Source organism: Odocoileus virginianus, chromosome 2 (assembly GCF_023699985.2).
Source record: "Odocoileus virginianus isolate 20LAN1187 ecotype Illinois chromosome 2, Ovbor_1.2, whole genome shotgun sequence".
Lineage (NCBI taxonomy): Eukaryota > Metazoa > Chordata > Mammalia > Artiodactyla > Cervidae > Odocoileus > Odocoileus virginianus.
The window spans coordinates 67751290-67767196 of NC_069675.1; positions in this window are offsets into that span (position 1 = coordinate 67751290).

The following is a 15907-nucleotide window of genomic DNA, read 5'->3' on the forward strand; positions in this document are numbered from 1 at the left end:
GGAGAGAGGATGGAGGGAGAAGAGAGAAAACTCCAAGGACTGCATCCCAGTCCTAATCATTAGACTGCAAATTATTTAAAGATTAGCCAGAGAAAAACTGATGAAAGAAGTAGAAGGTTTGTGTCAGAGAGAAGCACGGGGATGTTGCTGAGAAGCCAAGGATCTGAGACCTGGGAAATTGGGTTTTAGCAGAGGGCATTGTTGCTGGTCTTCATGGTTTGCCTTGGAGCCTCAGCTCAGCTCTGTGCCCCTGGGAGCAACTATGCCCCCACCTGAGACTTCCATTTACCAGTCAGAGGAGGAAGAAGTTTGGATCATCAACAAGGTCCCTCCCAGCTGAGCATCATTCCAGAGAAACATCACGATGGAGGCATGCCTTGGCTCCTGCCTGGCCCTGCTCCCCACCTGCATCTTACTGCATCCTCTGGGTATGTTTTAGGGTTACATTCCTAAAGGTGCAAGACCTACATGTGGGTAGAAGGGAATTCCCATTCATCTGACATTCCGTGAGTGCTGGGCCTTCCACGAGCCAAGTGTGGGTATTATGTGGGAGACAGAAAAGATATAAGATGTAATCCCTACCCTCAATGATCTTATCTCCTCTTTGAGGAGATACAATGAACATATACAAAAATAAAGGCTAGAGACTGTGTAAGTTTGAGGAAAGAGTCTGTAGGTGGACATGGAACCTCTGAGCAGAAAATAAGGGCTGGGTCCATGTAGGAAAGCTGCTTGGAGTGGGCAAACCTTGACCCAGGTCTGGAAGAAGGGATATGTACTCATTGGCAGAACTTGGGCAAAGGCATGGAGTTGAGCCATGAGCAGACTGATAAAAGGTTGGCTGACAGGTCTGGCAGGGTGGGGATCCCCAGAGATGCGGACATGTGGGCATGGCTGCTTCCGTCTGGGTCCAGGGCACAGACCTTGCCCCAGGGCAGAGCCAGCACCATGGGTCAAATGCCTCATGGGACCTGTGAACGCAGGTATCACCCCATAGGGACCTGCTCCTCCAAGAGTGACTTCAGCCCTGACCAAGATACATGAACTCACAGATTCATGGCACGTCACAGCCAGGGCTGGGACTGTAGGAGAATATTTGAGAACTGACTGCGGCTCTCACCAGACCCCAGCCCTTTCTCATGCCCCCAACCCAGCCAACAGTGGGTTCCTTTCTCACCTTGACCAATCACAATCCCCTTCTCCTTCTGCTCACCTGCCTTGTGCCAGGCCTCTTGCTCTCCTCCCCAGGGTGGTGGGTGCTGCTAGGCTCCTCCCTGGGGTCTCCCCACTGCACCTTCAGCCCAAGACATCAGTGTTCTGGGCACTGTTCTCTGAGAAGTTACACTGCCCACACAAGGAAGGCGACTCCTTCCATTGTCCCCTCCCCTCCAGCCCACATGCCCAGCTGCCCTCCTTCCTCCTCAACAAAGGTTCTTAACAACCCTTCCTTGTTAAGGGTCTTCCCTGCTCAGCCAGGCCTATTCCTGCTCCAAGTCACTGTGTTGGAGGAACAGGAGGAACAGGGAGGTGGCAAAAAGTCCTCAACCTTCTCTGTCATCACTTCTCTCCATCACTGAGGCTCTTCCCTCCACTAGGCCTCCTCTGGCCCCTGGCCCAGGCCCTCAATATCCTCCATGATGAGTCGAAACCTTCCCTTCCTTCCTTGCCCTGAAAGACTCCGTTTGAGCAAACCACACATCACTGATACCAGGCTGCCTCCACACCTCTTATCAGGCTGTAACTTCAGCCTGAACTACCTTCCTCCTCTTTCCATCTAACAAGTTCTTTCCCCTCTGGATTCATCTTAAACCCCATCTGTCTCATCTGGCAGCCAAGCAAATGTACATGACTATGCACTTTGGAGCCAGAGACCTCTGACCTTAATCTCTGCTTGGCCACTTTGAAGCTCTTTGCCCCTGGGCAAGTCACTTCATGTCTCCTGAGCCTGTTTTCCAATCTATAAAAGCAAGGGCTGATCCATCCCTCAGTGAAGCAAGGATGAAAGGAGGCCAGGTGTACGAGGTGCTCAGGGCAGCACGTGGTTCCTGGCGGAGACTCAGGAAAGCTAACTACTGGGGCTTGTTTCCATTCCCCTCCTACCAGCTGTGATCTCACCCTGCTCTGAAGCTCTGGAACACCTGGGGTCTCACCCAATTTGGCCCTCTATCATAGGCGACAAACTTCCCTAAAACAGAAACTGCTTCTGTGCCCCTATGGGTCCTACACAGGAGGTATTTGTTGAATGGAAATGAGGATGGACCAGTAAGGGCCCAACCTGGGAAGGACAAAGACTTCCTGTGGTTGGAGATGCTCCCAAACCAACAGAGGCCAGCAGCTGCCTTTTCATCCCGAAATTACCTCCCCATCTGGTCTCACACCACATCCCAATGTACTGGACTACTTTTGCCACCTCCCTGTTTCTCCTGTCCCTCCAACACAGTGACCTTGGGCAGGAATAGGCCTAGTTGAGCAGAAAAGACCCCTAACAAGGGCCAAAGAAGAAGCTGTGCCCCAGGGGCTCCTGCCTCACCAGCTCGGCCACTCCACATGGCCTCGTGTCTTTCCACTGTGCCAGAGGAGCACCACACTCAGGGATTTCCTTCCCAAGGACCCTGGTGCTCTGTGCCACCAGGTGACCTCAGACAGAGTCACTTTCAGTAGAAATGTTAGTGTTGATGTTCCCCCCTCCGTGAGTAGGAAGCAGGCCCTCAAGACAGCTCACAGCTGCCCATCTCCTCCCAGCAGTCTTCAAGCTCTGCCTACGGAGAACTATGTGTGTAGGATGGGTCCACACTGTACCGTCACATCCTTCCTCACCCCCGGACAACAGGTGTCAACTTACAGACGTCCATATAATTCAAGGCAAAGAGAATCTGCTCAGCGTGGCAAAGCAGAGTCTTTCCTTGTTCAACCCCCTTTCTAAGAGCAGAGACATCACTTTGCTGACAAAGGTCCATATAGTCAAAGCTATCATTTTCCCAGTAGTCATATATGGATGTGAGAGTTGGATCATATAGGAGGCTGAGCACCAAAGAATTGATGCTTTCGAACTGTGGTGTTCAAGAAGGCTCTTGAGAGTCCCTTGGACAGCAAAATCAAACAAGTCAATCCTAAAGAAAATCAAACCTGAGTATTCATTGGAAGGACTGGTGCTAAAGTCGAAGCTCCAATACTTTGTCCCCCTGTTTCAAATAACTGGCTAATTGAAAAAGACCCTAAGGCTGGGAAAGACTGAGGGCAAGAGAAGAGGACAACAGAGGATGAGATGGTTGAATGGTATCACTGACTCAATGGACATGAATTTAAGCAAACTCAGGGAGATAGTGAAGGATAGGGAAGCCGGTGTGATGGACACGACTTAGCAACTGAACAACAACTGGGATAAGAGACCAAAATGATCAGATGGACCAGGGGTACCATCTGCACAAATAGACAGGGTGAGCTCTTGGCCTTAGGGACTGAACCGTAAAGTGGGGGAAGGGTTCATCAGCAGACTGGCAGCCCAACCCCCAGCCTAGCGGATTCCCTGGAGCCCCAAGATAAATTTCCATCTGTGCCCCTGAAAAACCACCTTGCCATCCCCTCTGCCTTCCTTGGTGTCCCTCCTCTGGCCAGGCCTGGTGGCATCCTGTGTCTCTCCTGGAACAGCACTTCACCCCTGTCTTTGACTGTCTCATCATAGACAAAGAGCTCCTGGAGGGATCTGCCTCTCTTTGGCCCCAATTGCCAGCACATGCTGGCACACCATAGCTGCTCAGTGAAAATGTATTGACATGAAATAAACCACAAATTAGGATGTAGATTAAGATCTAGAATTTAAACTTCTCCCACTGGTGCCAAGAAGTAAGATGAAGCCTCCTTCTGACACCACAAACTCTGTGAATCTCCATTCTCCCTGTCTTCCAGGTTCCAAACCTTCATCATCAGATTCCTTCCTCTTCTTGTCCTTACCACCATAAAGCCCTTCCTGACTACCCAGTTTCCAGAGACCATTCCCCAGGGCAACCCTCAAGCCCTGGTTGCCTGGCCCTTCACCTGCTATTTGATTTGTCCTATTTTTGGTTCCGAATTTGCAAGCATAATCTGTCTCTCTGTGCAGGATAGCAAATGCCAAAAAGGCAGCAAGGCTATGTTCTCCTTTTTTGCATCCCACAAAGAAGCAATACAGAGTATGGCCAAAAGTCAGCATTTTGTAAATTAATAAAATGACTGAGTGAATTGATAAATGGCTTCATTTCCAGGGGAGAAGATTTTCCACGTTATCACACAACTCCATACATACGTATGGGGCACAAGGACTCTCTCAAGTCCTCTCTGGAGCCCCCTTGCATGTGACACATGCGGGAGTGTTCCACACACTCCCCTCAGGGTGCACAGGACACTCTGGGTATCCCATGCCTTCTGAGTACCCTTTGCTCTCATTCCAAGTACATATGCTTCTTTCATGTCCCTGGTGCAGGAGAAAGAGCTCCTTTCTTTCCAGGGCTAAGAGGGGGAGCCCAATGTCACCTCAGCTTTGGTCTTGACTTGCTGGGAGGTCTGGCCCTATATGCCTCGCATTTCTGTGTCTATTCCCTTTTCTTAACTGTCCCTTTATTGTTACCATAAAACACATGTTTCAGCCTGGCAAATAGGAGCTCTCTACGGGTCTCTTTTGCTTTCCCTCATGGTTGCAAAATGGCTGCCACATCTCCAAGCTTGTCGTGTTTCCATAACAATGTCCAAAGGCAGAACAGAAACATGGCTCTTGTGGTGTATGTCTGGTTTTTGTCAGAGGAAGTTGTTCCCAGAGGCCTCCAGCTAACTCCTCCTCAGGGGCAGAACTGGATCAGTCATTGGCAAGGGAGATGGTATTACCATGTCTGGCCTAGAGCAAGCACGACTCATCTCTTAGGGTTGGTACCACCTTCTTTGAACATATTGTTGATCAATATCTAAGCGAAAGTGGGATTCTGCTCACGAGGTAGAAAGCAGGAATAGCTGTTGGGAAGGGAGCCAACAATGTCTCCTTCATCACCAAGAGCTCTCAGATCAGAGCAGGCTTCAACAGTCGGGAAAACAATAAAACCTGTTCAGCGGAGTACCAGGCACTTCATTTTATGTGAAACATGAATATTGGAAACCTGTACCTTTTAAGCTCATGCAAATTAAAACCACTTCTGACAGTGTCTGGTAGTAGTTTTTGTTTACTCACTGAAGCTGTAGCACCACGTGGGAGTAGTATTAACAGTTTATCATTCACTTGGCCTGCCATGTTTCAAATCATGCAGTCGGTGAACACATCCTTTCATGTGTTACATATAAATAAAGGCTTTGTTAATTATTTTACTAACTTTTAAAAATAAAATTGTATCATCAAATTTATATTTTATCCAAATTTTATACTCCACACAAGATATGATACTATGGCAACAGTGAGTTGACCAGGCCAGCTGTGAGTAGTGGGGTGGGGTGAGGGGAAACTGGGGTTCATTCTTTCAAAGCACAGGGTGGATGACGTGAAATTAAAGGAACTAGTGAACCAACAGCAAGACTTTAGGTAAATGACCCTCTGCCTTAGTTTATCCCATCTGGCCAGCTCACCAGTTGAAAGGCTCCCTTTTGTCCTAAAAATCTATGGTCCTGTGGATCCCGTAACGAATAAAAAATTTTAGGGAGACCGATTACATTTCAACCCTGTCTTGCATGCTTTATATCTGAAAACACAGATAAGCATTTTTATGTTCATTGCTTTGCAGTAACAAGGAAGGAGAGACGAGGTCACTCAGGAAGCCAGGGGCTGAGGAAAGCCCGATACTCATCCCCACGAGACAGGTAATGTTGACCAGGTGGTAGCGTTCCCACCTCTTGCAAGAGGAGGGGGTGAATTCCATCTAAAACCTTCCTCCACCCTGTATGGCAGGCTTAATTGCCCTCTCCACCTGCCCAGAAAACACTCGTGTGAGACTCAGGCAAGCTCCCTCGGGCTGCTCAGATAAGAGAGCTGTTTTTCCAGGTTTGGCCCTGGCTGCCACGTGGCTAGGAAACTGTCTGGAGAGAAAGCAAGAGGCGGGTGGCTCCAGCCTGGAAGTCAGCAGGCTCCACTGAGTCCCAGCCTCTCCCTCCAAGGCCCTCTGCTCTGCAGGTAGAGAACAGAAGTCCAACAGGAGAGCTGAGGTCACAGCATCTGGTCTAGCCTGGACATTCTTGCCTCACACCATATTTGGGGGGAAAAAATTGGAACTAGCTGACTTTTTCAAGTGGGATGATTCTATTTTAAAACTTCATATTTCTGGCTTTTTAGAAAAGGTGGGTGATCTTGAAACACGAGGGCCTACATTCCTGCATGGTGATAACTGGCTGGAGCAGGTTAAGTGCTTCCTCCCAAGATCATCACATCCCCACCACTCGGTCACACCGACTCCCTGGTGCGGCCACGGGATGTTTAATTCTTCTTGGATGGGCTCACTACATTCTTGCAGGCTTCATTCCTTCCAGGAGAGCAGCTGGTACATTTCCCCAAGGCCATGTGCTCTGGAGGGAGCAATGCCATCTCTCCTGCTCCTCCATTATTTGTGGGTGCAGGCTTCTCTCTGCTCTGATGTGGGCTATTAATTAATCCTGGGCAGCATAATTAGCCACCAAGCTCTCAGGTCACAGGAGGTGCAAGTCTCTGTTCTTTGCCCTGGTGCCCCACACAGGGAGTGTGTGTGTGTTCAGTTGTGTCCAACTCTGAGATCCCATGGACCACAGCCTGCCAGACTCCTCCGTCCATGGAATTTTCCAGGCAAGAATACTGTAGTGGGTTGCCATTTCCTCTCCCAGGGGATCTTTCCAACCCAGGAATCGAACCCACGTCTCCTACGTGTCTCCTGCACTGGCAGGCAGATTCTTAGCCACCGGGGAAGCCTGGGGTCAATTCTGGAGCCTGGTGTTTTCAGAGGAAGTATCAACATGTCAGAGAACCACCTGCATTAGGAGGACAGTGAACTGGATGGGAAAGGGCAGGAAAGCACACTACAGCAAGGACTGACGGAATTGTGGGTGTTTAGCAGAGAAAAGAGAAGACTCGGGCAATGTAATGCCTTCCTTTGAACACATGAAGAGCAGTTATGTGAGAAAAGGTTAGAGATTAGTTATTACTGTTTACCGCACTAACCAATCCCTGCTAGTTATGCTGTTGTTCAGTCATTTAGTCATGTCTGACTCTTCATGACCCAATGGACTGCCACACACCAGGTTTCTCTGTCTCTCACTGTCTCCCGGAGTTTGCCCAAGTTCATGTCTTCATCACTGTATCAGTGATGCCATCCAGCCATCTCAACTTCTGTCACCCTCTTCTTCTGCCTTCAATTTTTCCCAGCATCAGGGTCTTTTCCAATGAGTCGGCTGTTTGCATCAGGTGACCAAAGTATTGGAGCTTCGGCTTCAGCATCAGTCCTTCCAAAGAGTGTTTAGTGTTGATTTCCTTTGAGATGGACTGGTTTGATCTCTTTGCTGTCCAAGGGACTCTCAAGAGTCTTCTCCAGCACCACAGTTCGAAAGCATCAATTCTTCGGTGCTCTGCCTTCTTTATGGTCCAGCTCTCACAACCATACATGACTACCAGAAAAACCATAGCCTTGACTATACGGACATTTGTCGGCAAAGTGACGTCTTTCCTTTTAAGCACACTGTCTACGTTTGTCATACTAGTAACAAATATTTATCACTATGTGCCAGGCACTGTTTCAAGAAGAATAATTTTGACACAAAAAGTAATAAATGGAAGCATAGGAAAACAGATTTTGGTTTAACTAATTGTTCAAGGAGGGAAGGGGCTGTCCCTGGCAGTAGTGAGCTTGCTGTCCCTGGAGGAATGCAAGCAGAGACTGGAGACTACCAAGATGCATCAAAGATGTGGTTGTATTACATGATTCTCAAGGTCTCTTTCATCCTTGACATTCTGTGACTCAAATATTTTACCTTCCAGGACCTCCCATGGGGATTGAGCGGAATAGGCGGAGCGCTGGGTTCAAAGGACAGACGCAAGGAATAAAGAGGTTAACTCAGCACTGTGGCTTCGGTGTCAGGAAAGTGAGGCTATTTGAGGCTAGGTCAAGGAGGACAAAGTGTGCATTTACATAAGTGCACTCTGAAGTTTGTATATGCAAATTGTGGGGAATGGATAGATATGCTGAGATAATAGGTTGTGTAAGAGGCTCGGGATCTTTGTGTGGCTCCCCACCCTTGAGAACCAGAGAGACCCAGAACTGATTAGCTTATGTGGTTAGGGTGGTGTTTTCCAAACTACAAGTTAGAACCCATCTGTGGGTTATGAAATCAATTTGATTGGTTGTAACCAGCATTTAAAAAAAAAAAGAGTGCATCACAACTTAGTACAAACTATTTCTTTTAAAGTTTAGTTTCAATAATGGGTAAGTGCACATATCATATGTGTTCATGTGTTGATTTATAATGTGAAATTGGTGAATAAAAGCCAACCTCCTGGACCAAACTTTGATGGGCTCTGTTCTCAGTTGTTGGAGGACAGGGGGAACAAAAGTGCCCACCAAACTGATACGGCATCTGGAGACTGAAAATTGAGGCCAGCAGCTCCATATAATCCATGGATTAGTTTGTTGTAGGGTAACCTACTCACAGGGTGGGATCTGATCAGGCAGGCAATGATCTAGAATCACTTGCAGCTATACTCTGTGTTGCCAAAGCACCATTGGGACAACTTTATAGTTGACCTGGGGTGTGGGGGTTCAGTTCAGTTCAGTTGCTCAGTTGTGTCCAACTTCTTGCGACCCCATGAACTGCAGCACACCAGGCTTCCCTGTCTATCACCAACTCCCAGAGCCTACTTAAACTCATGTCCATCACGTCAGTGACATCATCCAACCATCTCATTGATTCTCTATTGTCCCCTTCTCCTCCTGCCTTCAATCTTTCCCAGCAACAGGGTCTTTTCCAATGAGTCAGCTCTTCACATCAGGTGGCCAAAGTATTGGAGCTTCAGTTTCAGCATCAGTCCTTCCAATGAATATTCAGGACTGATTTCCTTTAGGATGGACTGGTTGGATCCCTTTGCAGTCCAATGGAGATGCAAGGATGGCAAGAAGACTGTAAGCTGTGGGGGTAGGAGCTTGGAAATGGGACGCATGTTCCTATGATGGGTACCAAGTCACATGAGCACCAGGAATACGTCACCAAAGGTCTTTATCATTGTTTGGGGACTAACAGAGCACAGTGGCTACCCAGTCCTAATCATTATTAAGCAATATCTATTAACTACAAAGCCCTTGATGACAGAAGAGTGATTCACTGCACAGCACAGTCCTGGGTAGGGTCAGCCAAAGGACAGGAGAAACTGTAAGGGTCAAAGATGGCGTCAGTTATGCTAACAACTGTACACAAGTCAAGGAGGCAGCGGCAGATTGCACTGGCCGATCCCAGACTTCCGTCAGGAAGATGGTGTCAGTCTTCTCTGATGAAATTGTTCCCCTGAGTGTCCTGCCACTTGGAGAAGTACCTCTCCATGATGACAGCTACTGTCTTGGTAATTTCATTGATCACATGCCTGAATTCACCCTGGGATTAAGCCAGAAACTTCTACAGCTACTGAGCCTCTGGAGTCTGCCCCATGACCAGGTCTGTTCCTTTGACCCTTCCACCTCAGCTCCTTGATACCTTTCACCCCAGATTGCCTAAGTGCCCGAGTTACGGCAAGGAACTAGCTGCATAATACGTATCCCTTCCCCATTTCCTGAATTACGTAATCTGTTAAATACGTTCCTTTACTATTATCTGCAGACTGAAGGAACTGACCAAAGTGGGGGGGAAAAGCAGAAGCACAATGGTGTGGTCTATGCTGAGCTATTCTCCTTGCAGGAGCTGCCTCCTAGGAGCAGCTAGTCCTCAGTGACCTGCTGGAAGTCATCTGGCCATCAGAATTGGAGAACACATGTACCCTTTCGGGCTTACCTAAGGGCTGGAGCAGATTGTTCAGACACCATTTCACAAGAACTGGAGTTGGGGCAGAATTATACACTGCTTTTTGCCTTTCACACTGGAACTTCTGTAAATAATCCATTTCTACCCACCCTGATTTTTGATGTGTGCATGTGTTAGTCCAACACATGATTTTGATGTGTGCTTAGCTGTGTCCAACTCTTTGTGACCCCATGGGCTGTAGCCTGGCTGTCCATGGAATTCTCCAGGCAAGAACACTGGAGTGGGTTTCCCTTTCCTTCTCTAGGGGATCTTCCATACCCAGGGATCGAACCCTGGTCTCCCATACTGCAGGCAGCTGATTTGTGATGAGTGCCCTAAATGGGCATTAAAAACCAGGATGCTATGACTCAAGTAGCTTGATCCTAGGATGCTTTGTTCTGAAGTGGAATACCAATAATCAGAAAATGCTTCAAAGACTTACCTTTTCTATAACTTTTGTAATAGGTAATATATGAACATATGACAAAATTCAAAGGAATGAGACAATGTCAACTCTTCTCACTGAAAGTGAAATGCAAATCTGCCCCTGCTTTTCCACATGCAACCAGTCCCCACCCCCAGCTCTGCACACACCACTGAAACTATTGTCATAGTTTCTTAAGTATCTCTCCAAAGATATTGAGAACATTTTACATTCTACACACGTTATCTCAAATCATTCAGTAGTTTTCTCAAAGAAGGGAAGCAATGGTCCACAGTAGACACCAGTGTCTAAAGCCTGAATAATATTGATTAAAATAGGGAAACTCAGACCTTCAGTTTGCTATGGGAAAACCTGGGTCCATAATACATGGAGGTAGAGAGTTGCTCTTTGTGTAAATAGAATAGATTATATTCTGATCTATTACAAATGAATAAACACATAGATTTCAAGCATTATCTATGTGCTAAAAATAACCATGGCTAATGTTTATTGAACCCTTACCAAGCCCTCATACACATCATTTCACTTCATCCTCATGGTAACTCAGGAGGTGTGTGTACATTGGCTTCCTTATCCCCCACAGCATCCTCCTTCTGTGTACCTTCCTACTGCAGAGGCTGGAAAGGAGCTTGCAGCTGAGGCTCTGGATATGAAATAGTTTCCACCAATTAGGAGGAATTTTGGAATACAGAAGGAAGGCAGAAACTGTTTGTCTCCTTTTTTCTGCACTAAACTCTGATTGATATAAAATCTGTGAGGTGGGTATTATTATTATGTATGTTTACCCAGAAATTGAGGCAGAGTAGCTAAGTAACTTGCCTGAAGTCACATAGCTAGTACAATAGAGCCAGGATCTGAACTTGAGCAAGATGACTACTTTATTGCATGTTGCTAGGTGCTTTCATAAACTTTTCCTCTTTTAATCTTCTTGGGCTGAATATGAATCACAGCTATTTACAGATGGAGAAATTGGGGCCCCCGTGAGTTTATCATCCAAAGTTGCAGGGCTAATAAATGCAAGAGCCAAAACTGAGCCAGTAGCCTCTGACCCCTATTCTAGTTTGTATTTCACACTTTCAAACACTGCCTAAGTAGTTTCCTTGTGTGTGTGCTTAGTCACTCGGTCGTGTCTGACTCTTTGCGACCCTATGGACTGTAGCCCACCAGGTTCCTCTGTCCATGGGATTTCCAAGGCAAGAATATTGGAGTGAATTGCCATTTCCTCCTCTGGGTATCTTCCCGACCCAGGGATCAAACCTGGGTCTCCTGCATGGCAGGTGGATTCTTTACTGTCTGAGCTACCAGGGAAGACCAATAAGTAGTCTTCCTTGGGGAATTCAAAGTTTTCCCCCCAAAAATTAACAGTCCAAATGCTTACTGGTGACTTTGTTTTAGCTAAGGATGCAGTCTTGGGTTTATGGTTAAGACTGCAGAATAGGAAGACCCTGAGCTCCTCCTCTGACTGGCATACCAGAATTCCAACTGTTTACAGGGTGATGAGGATGACCGAGACTAGCAGAAAGGATTTTTCACAACCAAAGGTGTAAAGAAGAAACTACAAAAAACAGTTATGAAGGGAGAGGTATAGTGTAGTCAAGACCTATACTCCTGTGTAGGTGACCCACAAATGAGAGATAATCATGGTTGCAGAAATTCCTCCCAAAGAATGAGGGCTCTGAGCCATACATGGGGCTCCTCAATCCTAGGGGTCCTGCAATGGGAAGATGTATCCCCTGAACATCTGGTGTTGAAGGTCAGGGAGTTTTGCACACAGGAGAGTCAGAGGACTGTAAGAACCAGAGACTCTGCTTCTGTTTCTTACAAAATCTCAAAATCTCACCTGTTCTGAGATCAAGCACAGAGGCAGTAATCTGAAAGGAGCTTGGGGTCAAATCCACTTGCTGATCTTGGAGGGCCTCCCCAGAGAGGCAGAAGGAAATGGGACTCCCGCTGAAGACAAAGATGCTGGTGGCAGCATTTTGGGGAGCTCATTCTATCACAAATACACTGGTGCTGGCACATGCCATTTTGGAATCCACTCTCTAACCTATTAGCATCAGGGTCTTACCACTCACCAGTCATTTGGCACCAGTCCTGAGGCCACCCTCCAGGCAGCAGCCAGCAGCCTCTATACAAAGTAGGGCCTGACAGCCAACAGGGTTGGTGACTAGCCCCATCTACCAGTGCGCCATGGTAGTCAATATGCTACGACAGGAGGATCCATGCAGCACATAGGCACCCCTAGAGCATATAACTCTGGTGACCAAAAGGAAGTATGCTGGTGGATCCCAGAGGATGTTTCCTACATAAGGCCACTTATTCAAAATTGTGAAAGGTAACCAACTTACCTAGTACATACAAAGGAAAACAGAAAATCAACATGAGGTAACAGGGATATGTTCCAAATGAAGGAACAAGATAAAATCCCAGAAGAAGAACTAAGCAAAGTGTAGATAAGTAATCTACCTGATAAAGAGTTCAAGTTAATGATCATAAAGATGCTCCATGAATTCAGGAGAAGAATGGATGGACATAGTGTGAAGTTTAACAAAGAGTTACAAAATATATAGAAGAATCAATCAGAACTGAAGAATATAATGACTGAAAATACCACTGGCAAATGTAAATACATAGTAAAAGTAGTAGATCAACCACTTATAAAGCTAGAAGGAACATTAAAAGACAGATGTAGTAAAAAATCATCTGTATTCACAATAAGTAGTTAAGGGATATACAAAACAGAAAGATGAAAAATATGATATCAGAAACATTAAATGTGGCAAGGAGAATAAAAATGCAGGGTTGTTAGAATGTGTACAAATTTAAGAGACCATCAACTTAAAATAATAATGTATATATGTTATATGGCTTTTATACACAGTTAGAGCTATTATAAATCTCATGGCAAGCACAAACCAAAAGTCTATAATATATACATGCAAAAAAGAGAAAGAAATTAAAAACACTAAAGATAGTCATCAAATCTCAAGAGAAGAGAGCAAAGGAAGAAAAGAACAAGAACTATAAAAACAACAGAAAGCAATTAACAAAACAGTAATAAGGACCTAACTATCAATAATTACTTTAATGTAAATAAACAACATGTTTCAATCAAAACACATAGAGTGGCTGATGGAATTTTTAAAAAAAGACCTATATGTACATTGCCTGTAAAAGACTCACTTCAGATCTAAAGGTACACACAAGCTGAAAGTAAGAGGATGAAAAAAAGATATTCCATATAAATGGAAACAAAAAGAAAGTTGCAGTGTCAATACAATCATAAAAGATGGGACTTAAGACAAAGACTGTAATAAGACAAAGAAGGATATTACATAATGATCAAGTGATCAATCCAACAAAAAGGTATAGCAATTATAAATATATACACACCCAACCCTGGAGTATCTAAACACATAAAACAAATATCAAAAAACATAAAGGAAGTAACTAACAGTAAGACAGTAACAGTAGGGGACTTCAACATCCCACTGACATCAACAGACAAATCATTCAGACAGATAATCAAAGAAAACTTTGATCTTAAATGACACAGATCAGACATATTAAATATATATAGGACTTCTGATGTAAAACATTCATTCAAAAGCAGAAGAATACGTATTCTTTTCAAGTGCACATTGAATGTTCTCCAGGAAAGATCACCTATTAGGCCACAAAACAAGTCTCAATAAATTTAAGAAGACTGAAATCATATCAAGCATCTTTTCTGACCACGATGAAATGAGATTAGAAATAACTATAAGAAAGAAACTGCAAAAAAACACAAACATGTGGAGGTTAAACAACATGCTACTAAACAACCAATGGGTCACTGAAAATATCAAAAAGAAAATTAAAAAAAAAAAATCTGGAGACAAGTGGAAATGGAAGCACAATGATCCAAAATCTATGATAAGTAGGAAAAGCAATTCTAAGAGAGAAGCTTATAGTGATTCAGGCCTACAACAGCAAATAAAATCTCAAATAAACCATCTCACCTTACACCTAAAGAAATTAGAAAAACAAAGAATCCACCTGCCAATGAAGGAGACACAAGAGATGCGGGTTTGATCCCTGGGTTGGGAAGATCTCCTAGAGTAGGATCAGGTAAATTTGCCTGGAAAATTTCGTGGACAGAGAAGCCTGGTGGGCTACAGTACATGGGGTCACAAAGAGTCAGATATGACTGAACGCAGCACAGCATAAGAACCCCACCACTAATATCATACTCAGTGGTGAAAAGCTGAAAGCAGTATCCTCTAAGATCAAGAACAAAACAAGGATGTCCATTCTCACTACTTTTATTCAACATAGTATTGGAAGTCCCAGCCACAGTAACCAGATAGAAAAAGATATAAAATAATCAAAATTGAAAAGGAGGAAGTAAAACTGTCACTGTTTGCAAATGACATGATATCCTAAGTTCAGTTCATTTCAATCACTTAGTCGTGTCCAACTCTTTGCGACCCCATGGACTGCAGCACGCCAGTCCTCCCTGTCCTTCACCAACTCCCAGAGTTTACTCAAACTCATGCCTATTGAGACAGTGATGCCATCCACCCATCTCATCCTCTGTTGTCCCCTTCTCCTCCAGCCTTCAATCTTTCCCAGCATCAGGGTCTTTTCCAATGAGTCAGTTCTTTGTATCAGGTGACCAAAGTATTGGACTTTCAGCTTCAGCATCAGTCCTTCCAATGAATATTCAGGGTATCCTAAAGACACCACCAAAAAATTATTAGCTTAAATGAATAAATGAATTCAATAAATTTGCAGGATAAAAAATTAATATATATAAAGGTGTTGTGTTTCTATACTGTAACAATGAGGTATTAAAAAGAGAAATTAAGAAAGCAATCACATTTAACAATTCCATCAAAAAGAATAAAACACCTAGGAATAAATCTAACCAATGAGGTGAAAGAGCTGTATTCAGAAAAACTCTAAGACACTGATGAAAGAAATTGAAGATGACACTAACAAATAAAAAAATATACCATGCTCACAGATTGGAAGAATTAATATTGTGAAAATGACCATACCATCCAAGGTAATATACAGATTCAATGGAATCCTTATCAAAAGTCTAATGACATTTTTTACAAAATTAGAACAAATAATTCTAAAATATGTATGGAAACACAAAAGACCTCAAATAGCCATAACAGTCTTGAGAAAGAAGAAAAAGCTGGAGGTATCATTCTCCCTGATTTCAAACTATACTATGAAGTTATAGTAATCAGAACAGTATGGTACTGGTACAAAAACAGACACATAGATCTCTGGAGCAAAATAGAGAGCCCAGAAGTAAGCCCACACTTACATGATCAGTTAATCTAAGACAAAGGATGCAAGAATATATGATGGAGAAAAGATAGACTCTTCAGTAAATAATGTTTGGAAAACTAGACAGCTACATGCAAAAGAATCCTACTGGACTACTTTCTCACACCATATACAAAAATAAACTCAAAATGGATTAAAAACTTAAATGTAAGACCTGAA